Source organism: Cricetulus griseus, chromosome 7, assembly GCF_003668045.3.
Source record: "Cricetulus griseus strain 17A/GY chromosome 7, alternate assembly CriGri-PICRH-1.0, whole genome shotgun sequence".
Taxonomy (NCBI): Eukaryota; Metazoa; Chordata; class Mammalia; order Rodentia; family Cricetidae; genus Cricetulus; species Cricetulus griseus.
Window position 1 is genome coordinate 56,651,820 of NC_048600.1, and position 19,990 is coordinate 56,671,809.

Here is a 19,990-nt window from a genome sequence, read left to right on the forward strand (position 1 = left end):
TAAAACAGTATTTTGGTCAAAATTATAGTTTCTTTCCCACAATGATTGCTACAGTAGTTTCGTAGCAATTGCTTTCATCCATGATTGTCTTTCATTTGGGGGCTGATACTGTAAGTCTGTCATTTGATTGATACCTGCATGAATCTCTAAACACTGCCTCTTCCCTACACTCTCACACAGTCAGTTGTTAGCATATCGCTTCAGTGGAAATGGGCAGTCAATAATATTTGATGAATACATGCATAAATTAAAGTCAATACTTCAAAGTCCAAGAAGTATATTATAAAATTTTTGGATTTTAAAAATGAGTGTGGTATAAAATGACATTTAGACTAAGAAGGAGCAATATTATGAGATGAAGAAGAATGGAATGTAGGCAAAACGTCTGTCTCATGAAGCATGAAAGATAATATACTGCTATTGATTTTTTTTCTGGTTTCTGCGGTTATAGTACTTTTTTTCGTTTTTGTGGTAAGTAAGTGTATACAAATGTAATTGCTAGTGATGATACAAAACCTGAATCAAAGCCCCATTGATACTGAATAGCCATTCTAATGGAACAGTTCACTGAGACTCAAAGATTTTTAGACTGTGCAAGTATGTATTGGAGTGGTTGATTACCTTACTCTGAATCTGTGATATTCATATTTGTGAGTTCCATGCACTAAACTGATTGTACCTTTTTAAATGAATTTATTATTTCTTAATGTATCATGGAACTCGTCTCTAATCCCAGCATGAAGCAGGATAATTGCCTAGTTCAAAGCCTGCCTAGCAGCCTGGGATGCATAGTGAGTTCCCAGCCAGCAAGAGCTATATAGTGGTACTGGATCTCAAACAAAGAAACAAAGAAAACCAAAAATAAATAAATAAATAAATAAATAAATAAATAAATAAATAAATAAAACAGAAAACAAATAAAAAGACAATGAAAAACATCTACCAATAATTTATATTTAAAATTATAAGGAATGTATTTAAAAAAGCTCCAAGCAATCAAAAGAATAGTCATATAGCTATTCATGTGAATAAAATACATAAGATGATCTAAAGTCATTGAATTTCAAAAGTGACTTTGCATAAATTGTTTGTAAAACCCCGTGTCACCAGCTTGTACCATGTCTATAAAACAATCCACTCTAGTTTTCAAAATTACAAGTTTGTACCATGGTTCATCTCTCACCTAGTACACATTTATACCTTCTATGGTAATTTCAAACACTGCATCTTTAGTCAAATGTGAGATTATACATGGATCCCATTTTCAAGTGTTTGCTTTCACTGTATTATATTTTGTTCTAACATGTGTACACAGTTGAAGTGTAATCATGTGCAGCAACTGGATAGTTTGGCTTTGTGCCTGTTTTTATTTACTCATGACTTAATGAAGCTGATGCAAAAACAAGAAACTGATGTGAAAAGCCTCATAGAGAAATTGATTCAATGGGGTGTTACAACTTCAGCAGTCTTAGGACTTAGACTCTTACAAACTGCTGTGATACCCTTTCTTTGGCTGCTCTTTAAGAAACTGAAGATACACCCACCCCCATGCTCTGGATATTCTCAATACTGAAATTTTAGATAACTCTCATTATTGCATATTGGTATCTTCACAAACCCTCCCTTGTCTCATTTAACCCTGACTGAAGAATGGTTCACCTGGCTTTCAGTGGGAACACCAGTACCCTCATGGTTAACAATGAGTAGTAATTATTTTGGAATTATGCACAAAACTTCAAAGGTAGAAACTTTTCAACTCTGTTAACTCACTTTTAAGTAATTTCCTAAGACTATAGCTCTCTGTGTTGATTTATCTGAATATCTGAATAATATTTCATAAATTAATTTCTCTGTTTTTATCCTGATTTTTAGTATAATATACACAGATCTTTTTCTTTCTCATTTCTATGGTCACAGCAAAAACAAATGTAAGCTTATTTATTTCATATGGAAAGCAGAATGAGTAGGGAATTTTCTTTATAAAATTTATAAAAATAATATCTGAAGATACCTTTTCTCCCATGAGTTTTCACTATATTTAAACATACATTAATTACAATTTAGAAATTGTAAGATTTTAGATAAATTGACACAAAACTTTAGGAACTTCATATTGTATAATCAAAGGAGAGCCTACACTTTTATGTTAATGATCTGACTCCTCAAAAGTGAACTTTAATTTTGTTCAGCATTAATAAGATTGTCATCTTGATTTAATTCTTCATTTCCCCCTAGGCCTGGGTCTACACTCTCACAGTCTACTTATTTAGCAGCCTCTATTATAAGGTAATAGCTTTTGAATGCCTCCATTTCTTGGCTGCAAACCCTAAAGCTTTTCTACCAAAGGATTAAGGATTCAAACTCCAGACCAAGTCATTTAAAAGCAAAGCAGCTTCACAGAGACAGCTTGCTGCCTGTCTTATCACCAAGGCCATATCGGTTTTTTTATATGCTTAAAAACTCTTATGCTGAGGAGCCAGGAAAACCTAATCCTCTTAAAGTGATGCATCAGTGACTCCCCAAGCCCCAAAATGCTAAGCAAGTCAAAGATGGTGACTTCAGACTCTTCAAATCTAACTGCTCCATTGATAAGTCCAAACACATGATACTTAGAGTCTTAACATTTGACAAATTAGTCCCAACCCTGCTTATACTTAGCATGGAAAGATACAGACTATTATTTAAAGGCATGAAATATATAATTTGAATTAATAAACACAAGTATTAATCCTTTTTCTTATTTCTTAGGAAACTTGCTATGACTGGTTTGAGAAGGCAAATCCTCAATGTCAGTGAAAAATGAGGCTCTATTTACTTTTTACCTGAGGTAATAAACAGTCAGATGAAAGCATTAGTATTCTGTATTCAGTAGATGTTTGGCCTGTTCTTTTATAGATGAAACTGTGATGTGTCTATGCTGAAAATCTTAATGATTTCATAGAGATAATTTGCCTCTTTAGAAGCTCTGTGGTAATGAGAGAAGTTACCTTCCAGTTTCTGGTAGTGAGGTTTTGCTTCATGTAGCACTGGTTTGTATGGTTGGCATGTGTTTAAACACTTTGTCTGATGGTGAAAAAAATAAAATCAAAACCAAGACCTTCAAATATTCCTCCCCATTATTTGTCTCTCATGATTTTTAATGTTTACATATAGTGGAACCAAGCATATCTGATTAGGTTTACAGTAGAGGCAAATGGTATTTTATTCTATTATCCTTTCAAATGTACCTTCCTTGCCAACAAAACATTTTTCTTCATGGTTCTGCAAAGAGCACTCAATTTGCTGCACTGAAAATAAAGACTTTCATGATCTCACAACTGATCCTGTGTTAAAGGGATTAGACTGAGTGAACGTCATCATCTCACTAGAAGCCAGTGGAAGATGAGACACACTCCACCTGCCTTTATCACCTTGTTCAACACTGAGATCCAAGGTAGGCAACATTCCATAGTAAGACAGTTGACTGACTGACTAACTTGCATAAATCTGTCCTTGATCATAGCACACAAATACACACTACATATATATATTCATGAGTGAATCTAAATGAAACACAGAGTATATAGACTACCTTCATAACACAAAAACAAAATAGATAGACTACCTTTGTAACTTAAAGTAGAAAAGAATGAGGCTGTGTCATTAAATATAGAGGACAGAAAGAAATAGAAACAAGTGTGCTGTTTCTTAGAACTTCTAATTATAATGAATTCTACATTTTTTGTGAAATGCAAAATGCTACCCTTGAATAAACTATTTTCTAAACAAATATGGTATCAAAAGTAATATCTTTATTATATACAGAATCCCCAACAGTCATTGAGGAAAGAAATCTGTCTTAGATTTGTATTCTCTCAAATATAATAACTTGATTTTAAGCTATTCATTTATCTTTGGTAATCCCTTTTGTGTTTTCCAAACCTCAGCTAAATAAAGTTTAATATTTTCATTTCATGCTTTTGTGATTTCTCTACATTTCCATCATCTCCCTCATGGATTCTCTTGAACTTTTACACATTTCAACCTTCTAATAATGCACAAACCACCACCATCACACATATGTGCATGTGGGTGCACACACACACACACACACACACACACACACACACACACACACACACACACATATTCCACAGCAGGTCTATACCTGTGCTTTCTAGAATGGTGGCCATAATAGTTATAACTTAAAATTGAGTTAAATGCAAAAAGTAGTTGGATGGTGGTGGTGCATGCCTTTAATCCCAGGATTAGGGAAGCACAGGCAGGTGGATCTCTGTGAGTTCAGTCTGTTCTATAAAGTGAGTTTTAGGACAGCTAGGGTTGTTACACAGAGAAACCCTGTCTTGAAACACCAAAATATAAAATAAAAAAGAATGAAAGAAAAGTAATGTGTCAGTTAGCTAAAGCACATTTCAAATGCTCAGTCCTACAAATGGCTAGCAATTAGGGTTTGCTTTGCATGGTAAAGCTTGGAGAACAGTTTCTTAGTTGTAGCAAGTTCTAGTGCATACTGATTCAGCACAACCTTGTCTCACACCATTCATACTCTCCCATTTTATGACCATCTAGCTAGATGTGCTCTATATTTTTCCAAGGGGTTGCTTTTCTCTCCATTGTTACTGTGTGTCATATATTGTCCTTAAATTTTAGAAGTGTTCTTTGACCTCTGATCATGTCACATACATAAATATATCTTGGACATGATCAACAATCACCCACAAATATCAGAAGTCACTGAAAGTTTTTAATGTTATATTATAAGGCTTCATACTGTATTTCTTCTGATGCCAGCCTCATGTGAATACTGTTTCTTCTCTAATTAGAGGTTTTTGTAGTTCTATAAAAGCCTCACTCCATTCTGGGACTTCTTGTCTTAAGAATGTTTTGATACATCTCTATGTCCCCACCATTATGGAAATAAATTCTTTCACTTATCAACTGATGATTAATTTACCCTGTCACTGTAAAACTCTGCATAGGTTCAAATGCCCTCAGAAAGGTCTTGTAGTAATATATCAGTAAGATTGTAATTAGGAGAATTTTATTAATATAAATTCTATGTTACCCTATGTATCATCATTGGATTTTACTCTTTGGGTACCTGCCACCAAGCTCCCAAATAAATACATGGAGATTAATTCTTACTTCTTGATGCCCAGCCTTAGCTTGGCTTGTTTCTAGCCAGCTTTTCTAACTTAAATTAAATACAGATTGCCTCTAGGGTTTTAATTTTATTCATTCTAAATACCTTTCTTTCCTTCTTACCCCATGGCTGGCTGTGTGGCTGGGTGGCTTGCCAATGACATCCTCCTCTTCCCCTTTTCTTGATTCTCATCCTTTCCTTGAGCCTAGTTTTCTCCTCCTATTTATTCTGTTTCCCTGGAAGCCTGGCCTATTTCTATTACCTGACTACCTATTGGCCATTCAGCTCTTTATTAGAAAAAGTGGGTGTTTTAGACAGGCAAACTAACAAGCTTTACAGAGTTAAACAAATGCAACATAAAAGAATGCAATACATCTTTGCATCATCAAACAAATATTCCACAGCATAAACTAATATTCCACAGTATGTATCATGGTTAAAAGTTGTCTATGAAGTCAGTGGGAGATGTAGTTTACTTATTTTGTCCTGCAGTTTGTTCTTCTGGAAAATCAATGAGTGTTATAGAGAAGGAAGACAATATTATTTGTTAATAAATAAATGCTTTACTTCAGGAAATCTTTGAAGCCACATAGAGCTTTTGAAGTACCAAATTTTAACTTACAAAGAAATGTACATTCCTATGCTGGTTTCCCAGCTATCTCTCTGCAGTCCATGAGCTTCGCTGGGTTTCTCCAGCCTGTTCTTGACCTCTTTGCTCATCATTCCTCCCTCTCTGCAACTGGATTCCAGAGTTCAGCTCAGTGTTTAGCTATGGACGTCTGCTTCTGCTTCCATCAGCTACTTGATGAAGGCTCTAGGGTGGCTTATAGGACTGTTCCAGACCCCCGGAACATGAATGTCAGTTTTAAGGTCTGGTTAATCTATGGGGCCTCTGGTAGTGGATCAGTATTTTTCCCTAGTACACGAATAGACTTTGGGAGCCTACTCAACATGGGGGATACTCTCTCAGCCTAGGCCCTGCTTCAAATTTGGAAGATCCCCCATGGCAGGCCTCATCCTCTCTGGGGAGCAGAAAGGGGATGGGATAGGGGGTAAGTGGTGGGCAGAGGAGGAGTGGAGGGAGATGGAATTGGGATTGACATGTAAACCAAGCTTGTTTCTAATTTAAATTTAAAAAATAAAAAAGAAATGAACAGTAAATATATTTTCTGTACTGGTTGCTAGATTTAATCACTTATATTGTAGATACAAGCTCATAGTGAGCTTAACTAATGCTACCTGCTGGCCAACAAGAAAAGAAGGCAGGACATAGACTCTATGCAAATACTGCACTATTCGGCATATTGAGTGGATCTCTTTAGTGGAGAAGACTACAACCAGAATTGGTAGCTAAAACTACTGGAGATCTAAGGTAAGTCTGATAGGTGTGTTTTAGGGTTTTTTGTTTGTTTGTTTGTTTGTTTGTTTGTTTGTTTTTGTTAGTGCTTTGTTTTGTTTCTTATTGTTTTGTGTGTGTCTAATACACTGATCTCATTTGTCTTATTTTTCATCTTCGAATGTTGAAAGCTAAAGAACAAAAAGAAACTACAGAAGAAAAATTGAAAATTAAAAGTATAAGTAATGTAAGCTTTCAAAATCAAGTCTGCCTTTTCAAGACTCCATCCAAATCTCTGATAAGGACAGGAGTGTAGAGCAATAGAAGAAGCAGGCCTGCTTAAGTTTAGGCTTTCCAAAAGAGCCGAGTCCATGAATCTTGTGAGTAACCTGTTGGTGTTTGACTCTCAGAGCAGCACAATGAGGAAAACAAGAAAGAGTGGAAATAAAAGATAAGTATGGATTGCTCCAGCTCATAGAGAGATTCTGGAGGTTCAGGAACAAAATTTGCCACAGCCTTGTTCTTACCTGGAGACAAGGATGTTTCTGGTACAATAATGTAGTAAAGTCTTACTCTCCAGATGTGACAGTTGTTTTGGTCAGAGAAAGACACAATCCTGAACTATTAACAGTAAACCATTAAGCATCCAGGAGATGGATCCCTGAGACCAAGGAAATTGAAAAGTTGGCAGCAGCATCAGTGACCCATCTGGTCAGCTAGGGTGAAAAACTTAGTCATGTCATTAACTGGTACATGACTTCAGACATTTCTTTTTAATTCCCTGAACCTCAATATCCTTATCTATAAATGAGAATAATAATTGGGTTAGTGAGGACATGAAAGAAAACGCTCATACATTTATAGTTCAGGACAACTTCAAACACATAATGGAAGGTTCATTAATGCTAGTTATTTTGAAGTAGGGTAACCTTTTTAATATCATTAAACACCATACAGAGATGTAATACCGAACCATAATAGGCACCTCAGGAGGTATCTCTACCACCCTGGAAGACTAAACCTGTTAAGGCCCATGCATGAAGAAAGAGAGAACTGATCATTGGCAAAACCAAGACTCTTGCTTCCTAAACCATAATGCTTGCTGCAGAAATATAAAGGTCTCCTCATTTCCACCAGTGGTTAGTAACATAGAGACTCAGAGGAAGAAAAGAAGGAAAAAGCTGGCTAACAATTGAATGTGTAGTTCATTTATGAAGCTAATTTGGGTAACTGGAGTGCCTAACTGCAAACAAAAGCTGCCTTCATTTACTATTGAGCATTCTGCAATGAACATTCTATGGTAAGAAGGCAGCCTGGGTCAATAACTGTATAGTTTTCCATTTAGAAACAAAGTTTTAGATGAAAGGAACTCAATGTTGATAAAAATCTTCAGAGCACCGTGGCTTTCCCAAGGCTCACACCATGTTGGGTGTGCTAATATCAGTTTTCTGCATCTTTTACTCAGCACTTCTCTCTTTAATGCAATAACTTATTACTCATGTTGTAAAAGCCCTCCACAGATGCCTAACCCCATATAAACCGTTGTAGAACAAATCTTTATTCTGAGCCTGCCATCAAATTCTAGAAATGAAGCCAACGCATTCATAAATAATATGGGACTTATTTAAATAAAATGACTCTGGCTTTTACGCCTGAAGCTGTAACTTCAAATGAGTGTGTTTGTCACTGTTATCTATTGGAAGGGGAGAAAATTTACCAACTAATAAATATAATTCCTACAAAAATCTGACTAGATATTAAAACATGTTTTACATAGGTATAGAGAGTAGTTATTAGTAGCACATTTAGTCCCATGACCCAAGTACAAACAATAATGGTAGCAAGAGATAAAGATAGCAAGGTGTCTAGACGTGACTAAATCATGGAAATTCCCATAGTAAAATAATGAGACACAGGTTGCTACCAAGAGTGTTATGTCAACTGCATTTGGGGATGCAAGGGAAGGATTTTGGAATCTTTCAAATCAGTGTCCAAATAAGGTGCAGCTTCCAGAGGAAAAATGTTTAAAGAAATAACTTTTGGGGGGGTTACAAAAGCCCTTTTATAAAGCCTTTTCAAAACAAAACAAACCAAAAGATTTACAAAAGAAAAGAAAAAGATACAGAAAATAACAAATTCATATGTCCCCAAAAAGCAAGAAAAAAATAAAGGGACAATGGCAACATGCTCAAGGAAATAACTTTTATGACATTAGTAGGTACACTTCTTGATGAGCCATTGTTAAAACACTGCATATAAAACCCAGTGGTGGTAGCATATGTCTTTAATCCAAGCACTGAGGAGGCAGAGGCTAGTGAATCTCTATGAGTTCGAGGCCAGCTTCAAAAACGAAAAGAAAAGAAAACAACAACAACAACAAAAAAAAAACTGCATGTAATTCTCAGGAATAAAAGAATAGCAATCTCTCCTATTGTTCTTGTTTATAGCAATATAAAACACATTGTGGAACACTGTCAAATATATCCTGACATTAATCTAACTGAAGGATTTGAACTGGTAAAATCATGTTTGTTTGTTCAACTCGAATTTGGAATGACACACTAATCATAGATCATAAAATAATCTTTAATGTATAGATACTCATTGTTTTGCATAGGATGTGGCATAAATGAACCTCCTTTTACACTTACAAAAGCCTTATTCAAGAAAATATTGAATTATAAATTCTTTGTCTGCTATTAATCCTAACAGTATAAGGGAATTATTTTAAATAATTTTAAAAAATGATGTACTTGACGTCTTAAAGAAAATTTGATGCTAATAAAGCAAAAGGAATCTAAAGAGGTATTTGTGAAGATCTGAGAAATCAAGCAGTCATTAACTCATTGTTTTCTTCACAGTTAGACAGATACTAGCAGAGGAAGAGCTCTATGCACTGTTGAACTAGACATCATGATTAATTTGTCAGTTGTGACCCAAGAAACACAATGAAGGGGTGAACATATTATATGGAGTCATGCTGATACTGGAATAACAAATTACACCAGAAGGAGGAAATGAGCGGGAAGAACACACCCCAAATGCCCATGCTAGAGAACATCTGCAGCCATAGGCAGCCACTTAATCCATCCTCTCTTGGGACAAAGGCTCCTTCTTCAAGGAAGCTGTTTATTATCCATCACTTTGTGAAAACAAGAAAATCTACATTAAGGACTGAGTTCTTGTCCCAGATTAGTCAGGGATCATTTTGTGATGTTAGGGGATTATTTTAAGTAACTGGAATGTGCCTCAATCTGTTCTACTTTTCTCATCTGATATCTTATTGATCAAAAGCTACTGAGGTCTTTCCATGTTATTTGGATCCAGTTGTTTTGGTGCTTGCTGCCATTAGAGACACCATGTGTGTGAAGCTATGGAGTAATGGGAAGGGATTTCTTTCATGGTCAGAATCTATTTCTGTCTTAGATATCAGATAGCCACTGTAAGCAAGCATATGGATCTTGTCTACTTCTTTCTTGAGTGAGTTAAGACCAAAGACAAGGCTGTGAAGAGAGATATTAAGCAGCCCATCTTTAATTTGGCTAATTTTAAAAAGCAATGGAATTAGCAGTGAGATTACACTTAAACTCAGTCACAAGAAAGAACTGTTCTTAATGATTATATCCCTATGCCCAGAAACTCTTGTCTGGAGAAATAAGCATGTTTGTAGAAATGCTTTATGGTTCCTTATATTTTATTCTCCCTCTTTCAAAAAGTCACTTAGAACTTTTCATTTGAAACTGGACTGATTGGTGTAACCCAGGCACCTCTATTTTCCTAAATAAATGTCTCTGCTGAGCTTGAAGAACCTGATGTTAGCAAAATACCAAGCTTTCTAAAATAACTTTCAAAGCAGCTAGGGGGAAAAAGGCACGGGTTTTCAAATTCTGCAAAAGGTCAAATAACAACTTGGACCCCAAGATGTCAAATTATTTTTCAGGATGTAGAGCAAAATTACAGGCTTAAAAACTTGGCTTTTCTTGGCCTGTAGTTCTCACTATTCAATTTTTAAATTCTTCCCAACTCAGTGGAATTCTTTCACTGAAGTTTTTTGGCTTGTTATTGGAATATGTTTAAGATAACTGCTAAGAACCTGGAAGAATCCTAGATGCCCCTCAACTGAAAAATGGATAGAGAAAATGTGGTACATTTACACAATGGAGTACTACTCAGTGGGAGAAAAACCAACAGAATCTTGAAATTCGCAGACAAATGGATAGAACTGGAAGAAACCATTCTGAGGGAAGTAACCCAGTCACAAAAAGACAAACATGGTATGTACTCACTTTATATGGATTCTAGACATAGAGCAAAGGATTACCAGCCTACAATCCACACTACCAGAGAAGCTAGGAAACAAGGAAGACCCTAAAAGACACATCTATGGTCCCCAGGATAAAAGAAAAGTGACAAGATCTCCTGAGCTACTTGGGAGCATGGTGGGAGGGGAGAAGGAGCTAGGAGAAAGAGAAGGGGAGAAGGGAAGTGGGGGGAGGACATGAGAGAGCAAGAAGCTAAGTCAGGGAAGAATAGAGGAGAGCAAGATAAAAGATACCACAATAGAGGGAGACATTATTAAAGAGAAATCAGGCACTAGGGAAATGTCCAAAGATCTGCAAGGTTGACACCAACTAACAATCTAAGTAACAGAGGAGAGGCTACCTTGAATGCCCTCCCCTGATAATGAGATTGATGACTAATTTATATGCCATCCTATAGTCTCATCCAGCAGCTGGTGGAAGTAGAAGCAGACACCCACAACTAACCACTGAACTGGAATCCAGTTGCAGAAATAGAGGAGTGATGAGCAACGGGGTCCAGACCAGCCTGATGAAACCCACAGAAACAGCTGACCTGAACAAGGTAGAGCTCTTGGTTCCCAGACTGATAGCTGGGAAAACAGCATGGGACTGATCCAGGCCCCAGGAATGTGGGTGTTTGTGAGGAGACCTAGGGAATCTATGTGGCCTCTTGTAGTAGCTCAGTACTTATCCCTAGCATAGGAATAGACTTTGGGAGTCCATTCCACATAGAGGGATACTCCCTGAGCCAAGATACACGGGGGTGGGCCTAGGCCCTATCCCAAAGGATATGACAGATCCTGAAAACCCTCTATGAAAGACCTCACCCTCCCTGGGGAACAGACAGGGTATTCGATAGGGAAGGTTTTAGTTGGGTGGTGACAGGGCAGGAGGGGAGGGTTGGGGTTGAAATGTAAAACAATCTTGTTTCTAATTCAAATAAAAAATGGGAAAAAAGATAACTGTTAAAGACATAGTCTTCCCCAGGGAAGAGCACACCAAATGGTTTTGTCCTGAAAACATGTACACAATTAAGATCATACTGGCCAAGCAGGTTTTGTGTGTGTGTGTGTGTGTGTGTGTGTGTGTGTGTGTGTGTGTGTGTGTGTGTGTGTGTGCATGTGTCCACAAATGAACATAATTAAAATTATTGAAAAAAGAGGCCATGGATTTAAAAGAGAGTAAGATGGAATAAGGAATGGTTTCGAGTAAAGAAAGGAAAGGGGGAAATTTTTTAATTACATTAAAATGAATAAGAAAATTTAATCACACACACACACTAAGCTGTGTAAACTGTGCCATATTTTAGGTAGTTGGTCCCAAAAAGCTTAACTTCTCTCTTTAAGAAAACCAGTTTTTGAAGAAAATACAGCAGTACTAGAATCAAATTCCATCTTACCATGTGTTCCTGGGTAAATATTCCCCCCTTTTATTCTCTTTATCTATTCTCTATAAAATATCACAAATTCAGTCAGATAGGAGATTTAGTGAAAATACTGCATAAATATTGATTATAATCTTAGTAATTTTGTGTCATTTTGACATTTAAGTCTGCACATTTGGAAAACAGGACAAATTTCACCAATGACAGTTCTAAAACTGTTTATTTTTAAATGCAGAAAAAAATCATTTGGCAGAGAAAAATAAAATCCAGCTTTTAATTTATTTTGTTATTTTTATTTACCTTTTTAAATTTGATATTGGAGAGTTCTCACATATAAAACAGGAATAATAGCCATCATTACCACATAGACTTGTGGCAAAGATTAAAGATAATGATTTCTGTAGAATGGTAGAATGGTGCTGAGGCAGAGAAGTGTTAATGAATGAAACTGAATGTTACCATCTAAGGTTTCTTTTTACTTATGTTTACATACATCCTTAAATGTATTTTTATCTTAAAACAAAGTTGTGGAGTAGGGCTTACCCTTTACATTTACATGGAGGACAAACATCTTTACGTTTTTAAATATTTTTACAGAACATGTCACAAAAATAATTTATAGTCATTTATTTGTGATTCAAGCTAAAACCTGTTACAGACCTGGTTAGCACTTTCTCTGTTATACTGCAATGCATGCTGGGACTCACAGACAAGATTCCATTGCAAATGTAAAATTACAAGACCACATCCCAGTCCTGGCTTGAGGAAACTTCTTGTAAGGGAAGGGGGATTTGCAGATACCTCTCTGCAGGCTGACTAGTAGGTGAGATTGCATCTCTCACTGCTTTACTCCCATTATACACAATCATCTCCTTCTACCAACCATATATCTTTGCTACATTAGATTTTAAGGAATTTTAATTTTTCTTGAAATCAAATAAAATAATGCCGAGAATGAGAAAGATATGTAGTCTCATACATTTTCAGTTTACATTTGATTTTCAGAAGTCAATGTTGTTTGTGTTTTCAATTCATATGTCAAAGAATAAATTGCAAGGTCAATCTGTTTGTCTCAGGGATAATACACTTCTGTCATTTTGAAAGAATGGATCTGGAAAAGGACTATTATCAGGCATTCTCTTCCAGAGGAAATTTAGATAAAGACTTTTTTTTGGCAGTATGCACTCTAACTGCAGCTTTTCAAAAGAAGGGTCCTGTGAGTCATGATGTGTAGGCATCTATCACACATTTTGTTTCCATTGTTACAGGATTTGTGTACAGGATCATTAGAGGCCATCCATCCATCCATTCACCCACCCATCCATCCATCCATCCATTTCTTTAAAGTTGGGACTTATTTGTTTGTTTTTATGCAGATATAATTGTTTCACCATAGAGAACAAAAGGGATAATTTTCTGCTTATCAACATAAAATTTTATCAGGCCTCATTATATAGAAAATCATCTATGCTTTCTGTAATGTTATTAGAATTCACATTTCATCCTATAAAAATGTCAGAGTACAAATGAAATGTAGATATGAGAATATTCCCTTCATTTTACAGAATAGAAAGCAGAGTCCTAAAGGAGACAGAGATCTGCTAGCAGTCATTGGTCATACTAAAAACATTACATCAACAACCAGGTGTTTCATTTCATCCAATGTGCTTGCTTTTCCTTATATTATCATTTAAGAAAATAATATTTGAACTATAAAAATTGAACCAAGTTCATGCATTAAAATTTTAATAGTCCTTATCTTGCCTTTCCCCTGCCTAAGTTCCTGCTTCACAGTCAATGAATCCTTGATGTGGAATAACTACTTGTATGATTTGCAACTAATAAGGCAAAAGAGAGCTTCTAAAAACAAAAGGACTGCATTAGTACAGTGACAACAGTTTGTAAATCAGAAGACATTTCTCTACCAAGATTTGACATCCATATTAATAAATTTGCAGCCTACTTGAAATTTGTTTTTTCAATAATAGAAGAATTGAAATTCCTGTCTTCCTTTCACTCAGAAAAGCGAAACTCTCTTTCTTTTCTAGCATTTGTGCATGTTGTAGGGTTAATATGTGCTAATGGAGCTCCATTCCCAACCTATTTCTTAACAGTATATAGGCTTCAGTTGCAAGAGGTTAATCATTAATCTCAGGATATTTGTGAAAATCTGTAGGCTTCTTATAGGACACTAGAGAAAGGAAAATAGCTGCCTCCAATTATATTTTACTCCTTAATATTTTCCTCTGATAGTCAAGATATAGACAATACCATCCAATACTTAGATCCTGACAAAAGCAAAAATCACTTTCTTCTGATGTTTACCAAGTATCAGCTTCTGTGGACAATTTGCATTTTTAATCTGCCACATCATCACACTCAAATTCACCAAATTTTCTAGGATTCATCTTTTATTAAAGGAAAAACATTCTCCTTAGAGAGGCTGGGGCTGTAGAAGAGTATTTAATTAGGTAGTCAAGTTCTGAGTTCTACACACACACACATACACACACACACACACACACACACACACACACACACACACACACAGAGCCGTCCAAATACTGAAATAATTTATTTAAACTACCATCACTGAAAAGAAAATTAAAAACATATACAAATTAGAAAAGAGAAAGCATTCAGTTTAGACTACTTTCATTTAAAAAAAATCAAAGAAAATGTAATGGCTACAATGGAAAAACAGCAGAGTTGAGAGAAGCCAGACTTGGGGGTACATTGGGTAATCCTAGAATCCAGGGTTTAGTATTTGAGCTAGATACTAAAAAGGAGCTAAATCAAAGCAAGAGTATTTTAAGCTGCTTTAATTTTGAGTTAAACTAAGGCAGAAGTATTTTGAGCTCAAACCCAAAAGGCCATCCTTGCATAGTAAGACACCATCTCCAAATAAGAAATAAACAAGAAAAAAAAAAAAGAAACAGAGTTTAAATGGATATACCCAGAGTCACTAAAGGAATGATTTCCAGATCTGTACCACTGAATCTCACTTGCTGCTTCTGAATTTAAAATTTTCTAGTTGTGAGATTCCATTAAAAGCCCTGTACATGCTTTTCTAGGGGCAATGTACTTATGCATACAATTCAAGTAACACAGCTCCTATGGTCACAGCAATTGGGATTTCCCACAAAGTTGTTTGATTTTTTCAAATCGTAAATGAAGAAATTTGGACTCCTTTCTGTCTAAGCTTGAGGCCTGAAGAATTAGAAACACCAAGTGTTCCTATTATGGAGCATGCAGTGGACAACTGGAAGAGAGAGAAGACAGAGGAGCCATTGCGGTTTCACATTGGGAGTTAAGTATCTGCTAAGAACTGAGCTTGAGGCAAGGATCATTTTGCAATTGCTCCTGTGTCTCTCCCTGATGTGAGAAGGGAAGCCAGGACAGCTTCGAGCATTGGTCCCTGAAGAGTTGTGGTATGTGATTATGTAAAACAAACTGAGACAAGCAAAGAGATGTCAGCAAACAGTGTCACCACACTTAGTCAGCACTCCTCATGGGAGAGACTGACAGTGTCTCTCAGTCACTGGAAGTTCTAGTGAAAGAACTATACTTGCTGAATGTGAGTTGAATGACCCAGATGAGATCTGAGATGAAATCAATACACTCTCTCACTGTATCTCCACCAAAAAACAGGCTTGGGCCAGCTAATCAGAGGAGTTGCTTGGCTTGACTTCTTGCCAAGTTCTATGCTCTCCAGTCAAACAAGGTCATGCAGGAAACTGGATTGGTACCTGAAGAAAACTGAGCTTTCCCATTTCTGCTTAATTCATAGGTTAGTAAATCATGATAAAAGCCAAATTTATATGCCATTTTCCCATTTCCCTCATTATTCTCTCTCTCTCTCTCTCTCTCTCTCTCTCTCTCTCTCTCTCTCTCTCTCTCTCTCTCTCTGTGAGCTCTGTCCCATGAAACACAGATTTCTCCTATCCAGCTTCACACAGACAGCCTGTTTATCTGAACAATGCTTGAGCTCTCACCGTGTCAGTTCATAAAATATAATGTGGAAATTGAAATTGAATTTGCACTTTGGTTCCTGCCAAGTAGACAAAATTCACGTAACTACTTGGAAAGTCAACCATTGCATGATATTCCCTTCTGCCCTATCTTATGGGGAAAATGTGTAATATTTGCTTTTCCTAGGCATTTCCATTTTATGGAGGATTCTTAGAAAGACAATATTTTGAACTACCTGAACAATTTCTTCCCTGTATGTATTCAGAGCCTCTATGAACATACCCTAACAAGAATTATTCTCATGCACACTTAGAAATCACAATTGTTTACATCTGTAGATCATGTCAGTGATGGTTGAACTCTACAATACTAACAATATGCCAAATTCTATAATCCTACAAAACTTTAGGATTAGTCTTGCTTGATCGTAATTCCCCTTTTGCTGTCTGTGGCAAGGTTAACAATTAAAATTTAATCTTTCTCCATCCAATCATTTTCCTGGAAAAATATCTATCCTAGAAAGTTAAAGCAACGAAATCTCATGAAATCCAAGTATTTTTTAAAAGACACATCAGCAGGTCATAGAGGATCTAACTTTAATCATGGTATTCTTTATGCCATGAGGTACCACCTTGCTCAGGACCTCCACCCTGCCACCCCACTCTGCTCAGGAATATTAATGTTTGCAACTAAATTAAAGAAAAAATGGTTCCATAGCAACATTAACAAAACTTTAAGATTCCGTATTATATCATTGATCCTAAATATAGTCTACGGACAGATAATGACTTGTATAGTCCTTAGTAGAATAGATAAACACTCCAAGTCTCCTTACTTTCTTTAGTATGATAGGAAATCACCCACTTACCATCTCCCCCAGTGGCTGTGGTTACCAACATATGTGGTATTTTGGTATTCATAGCACTCCCAACCCTAGTGTGATGGTTTAGAGCCACAAATACTCTCATGTCTACATCGATTAATCCAGGGGATAGTTATCTAATCAAACTTAATTCCAATAAAGGAGCATATTAGGTCTCTGAAGAGATAACCTCTCATTTTAAGTTGACAATATGGTAGGAAAATAGGATATCTGGTCTCATTCACGTTAGGCATTATATTAACAAGTGTAAGCAGCTGAATTGTCATGATGGAACTGTCCAGGGTAGCCACACATGTTGAAGATGTAGAAAATATGTTCACCATTGCTAGATCTTGGATTTGAAGGATGTGCGTGATTCATTTTTAAGGGAAAAAATGGTCTGAGTGATTCAAGGAGGAGAACAGATTTCTAGGGTAATGATGGAGCATTTCCTTCTATATGCTGGGACCATATGTTTGTCTTATCCGTTGATGAATAAAGCTGTTTTAGCCAATGGACAGGAAGAATTCAGCTAGGTGGGAATTCCAAACAAAGAGTCACGGAGAAGGAAGAGAAAGAAAATAGCATCTTTTAGCAGCTGGGGAGTCAAGAAACCTGGACATCACTGATAAGCCATGGCCATGTAGAGATACACAGATTAATAGAAATGGGTTAATAACTAAGAGAGAGATAGCCAATTATAATCCTAAGCCATTGGACAAAAAATTGTAACTGATATTAAGTCTCAGAGTGGTCATTTCATTAAGTGACTTTGGGACCCAGAGGTGGAGAGAAACAAATCCAGTGAAAAGGAGATAGATGGAAAGAATCTCCTTTTACAGGGTAGTTATTTAGCAGAAGTGACTGTGCTCATCATTTCTTCTACATTCATTTTCAAGTAAGACCCATCTGCAAGTCATGATAATCCTTGTTTGTTTTGCCACAGTTTATGGCCTGTATTTACTTCCAAATTCCCTTGAATAAAAATGAAAATTCATGTAATTTGATTTGAAAGATAAGTGCTCCTAATTTTTGTTATCTTTCAGTACTCAATTTGCTGATAGCTATAAGAGTAATGGAACAATTCTTCCCCTCAGCTCACACATTTTCACTGGTAACTTTTTAGTATTAAAATGTAGCAAAGAGCAAGACAACAATGGACAATGGAAAGCATTGTAGACAAAATTGTTTTGTTTTTTTTTTTCACTCCTGCAGGAGTTGAAAGCAATTGTGTGCTCTTGACTTTGCTGTCTCTGCAAAGCTGGGAAAAGGAATGCAGGGAGAACTGTAAAGAACTTTGGATAAAGAGAGAAAACCAGTATGTTTCTTCTGCAGATGAGTTTTCTCATTTCCAAGGAGAAACTTATAGCACAAAGTGCTAAATGAAACAGAAGAGCCCAGCATGTGCTCACTCCATCAACTGTTTTCAGCAAATGAATCAAGTTAGCATTCCCTGGGCATATAAGTGTTGCCATGTTTGTGTAGCACCTTTTGGAAGAGAAAAAGTTAAGTGACCACATTTATTTTTTCAAGCAATAATGTTCACACACTATTAGAAATTCATATTCATGTGTTTTGTTTTTGACTTTTAAAAACATTTATTTTATTTTTGAGATTGTTATAGAATCATGCTATCCCCCTGCCCCACATTCCCTTTGCTCTTTTCCAAAACCTCCATATAAACATCCCAGTTCCCTTCCAAATTCATGGCCTCTTTTTTCATTAATTGTTTCTATATACATGTGTGTATACATATACATACACACACCCACTACTCAGCTAAAACACTTGTATTTCACAAAAGGACCAGCATGACACAATAACTCCAAGTGTGCAATAGTGGCATTCATCCCGTGATGGTAATGAACAGCTCTTTAATTGGACCTAAGGTCTCTCAACAAGTAGGAAATCATGTTTGGTACTGGAAAACTAGGGCCCTCCCTAGAGCTAATGAAGAAGACATGGATCTTGGAGGAAAACCTACAAACTATCACTTTACTAAACCAACCTAATTTCTAACTAAAGCATTACAAATTTCTCACTATACTCTAAATATGTGTCCTCATATATGCAGATAATACTTTGCTAAAGATTAATTTTATCTATTTTATTTTATTGTTTATGTATGCCAGATTGTCTATTGTATGCTCATGCAGCATATATGTACATGTGATCACAGAAGCCAGGTAGAGTGTTGGAGTCCCCAGAATTAGATCAGGAAATTCTGAACCATTATGTCAGTGCTGGGACACATAATGAGCTTCTCTATAAGACTAGCAATTATTTTTAACTCTGGTAACTCTTCAAGCCTTAGCATTTTTTTAAAGCATGATTTTATATGCAATTTGATATGGTTTTTGTTCTCTCTCCTCTGGTCAGAGATTGATGAGATTGAGTTTCTGAGCTAATATTTTTCTCTTAATTTATGAATTGTTGTATAATTGTCTCCTATTTCTTTCTACTTCTGCTTGTTTTTTTGTTTTTTGTTTTTTTTCTGTCTTTGTGGAGATTTTGAAATGATCTGTGCCCCATTGGTTGTAACTGACAACAAACATCTGCTCAATATCTCTGTGGTGCTTTCTTTACCTCTCTAATGTTATTTTCTTTCTGTTATTGCTTCACATTCTCTAATCTTTTCTTCAATGGTGTCCAATCCTCAATTAGTTATACCCCAGGTTTTTTCATGACACCTTGTAATGGGAGGTTCTTTGTCTGGGCTGGTTCTGCCACCCGTCAGCCCCAAATAAACACAGAAACACTATATTAATTGTGAAGATGTTGGCTGGTGGCTTGGGCTTCTTATCAGATAACTCTGTCTTAATTATTAACCCATAACATTTATGTATTTCCATGTGGTCTTGGCTTACCGGAAAATGACGGATTTACAACTCTTTCCCTTCCAATTGGCCACTGACCCAGGCAAGCTCTCCGTCTGCCTTTTCCAGATTTCACTTCCTCTACTAGCCCTGCTTATCTTCCTGACACATTGGAC

The 19,990-nt window shown here is 36.2% G+C and overlaps 1 protein-coding gene across 3 annotated transcripts in view; it reads right to left on the reverse strand.

The window, feature by feature from the left end:
- Positions 1 to 19,990, reverse strand: part of Gabrg2 (gamma-aminobutyric acid type A receptor subunit gamma2) — an 88,843-nt gene that overhangs the window by 9,463 nt on the left and 59,390 nt on the right. The window lies entirely within an intron of this gene.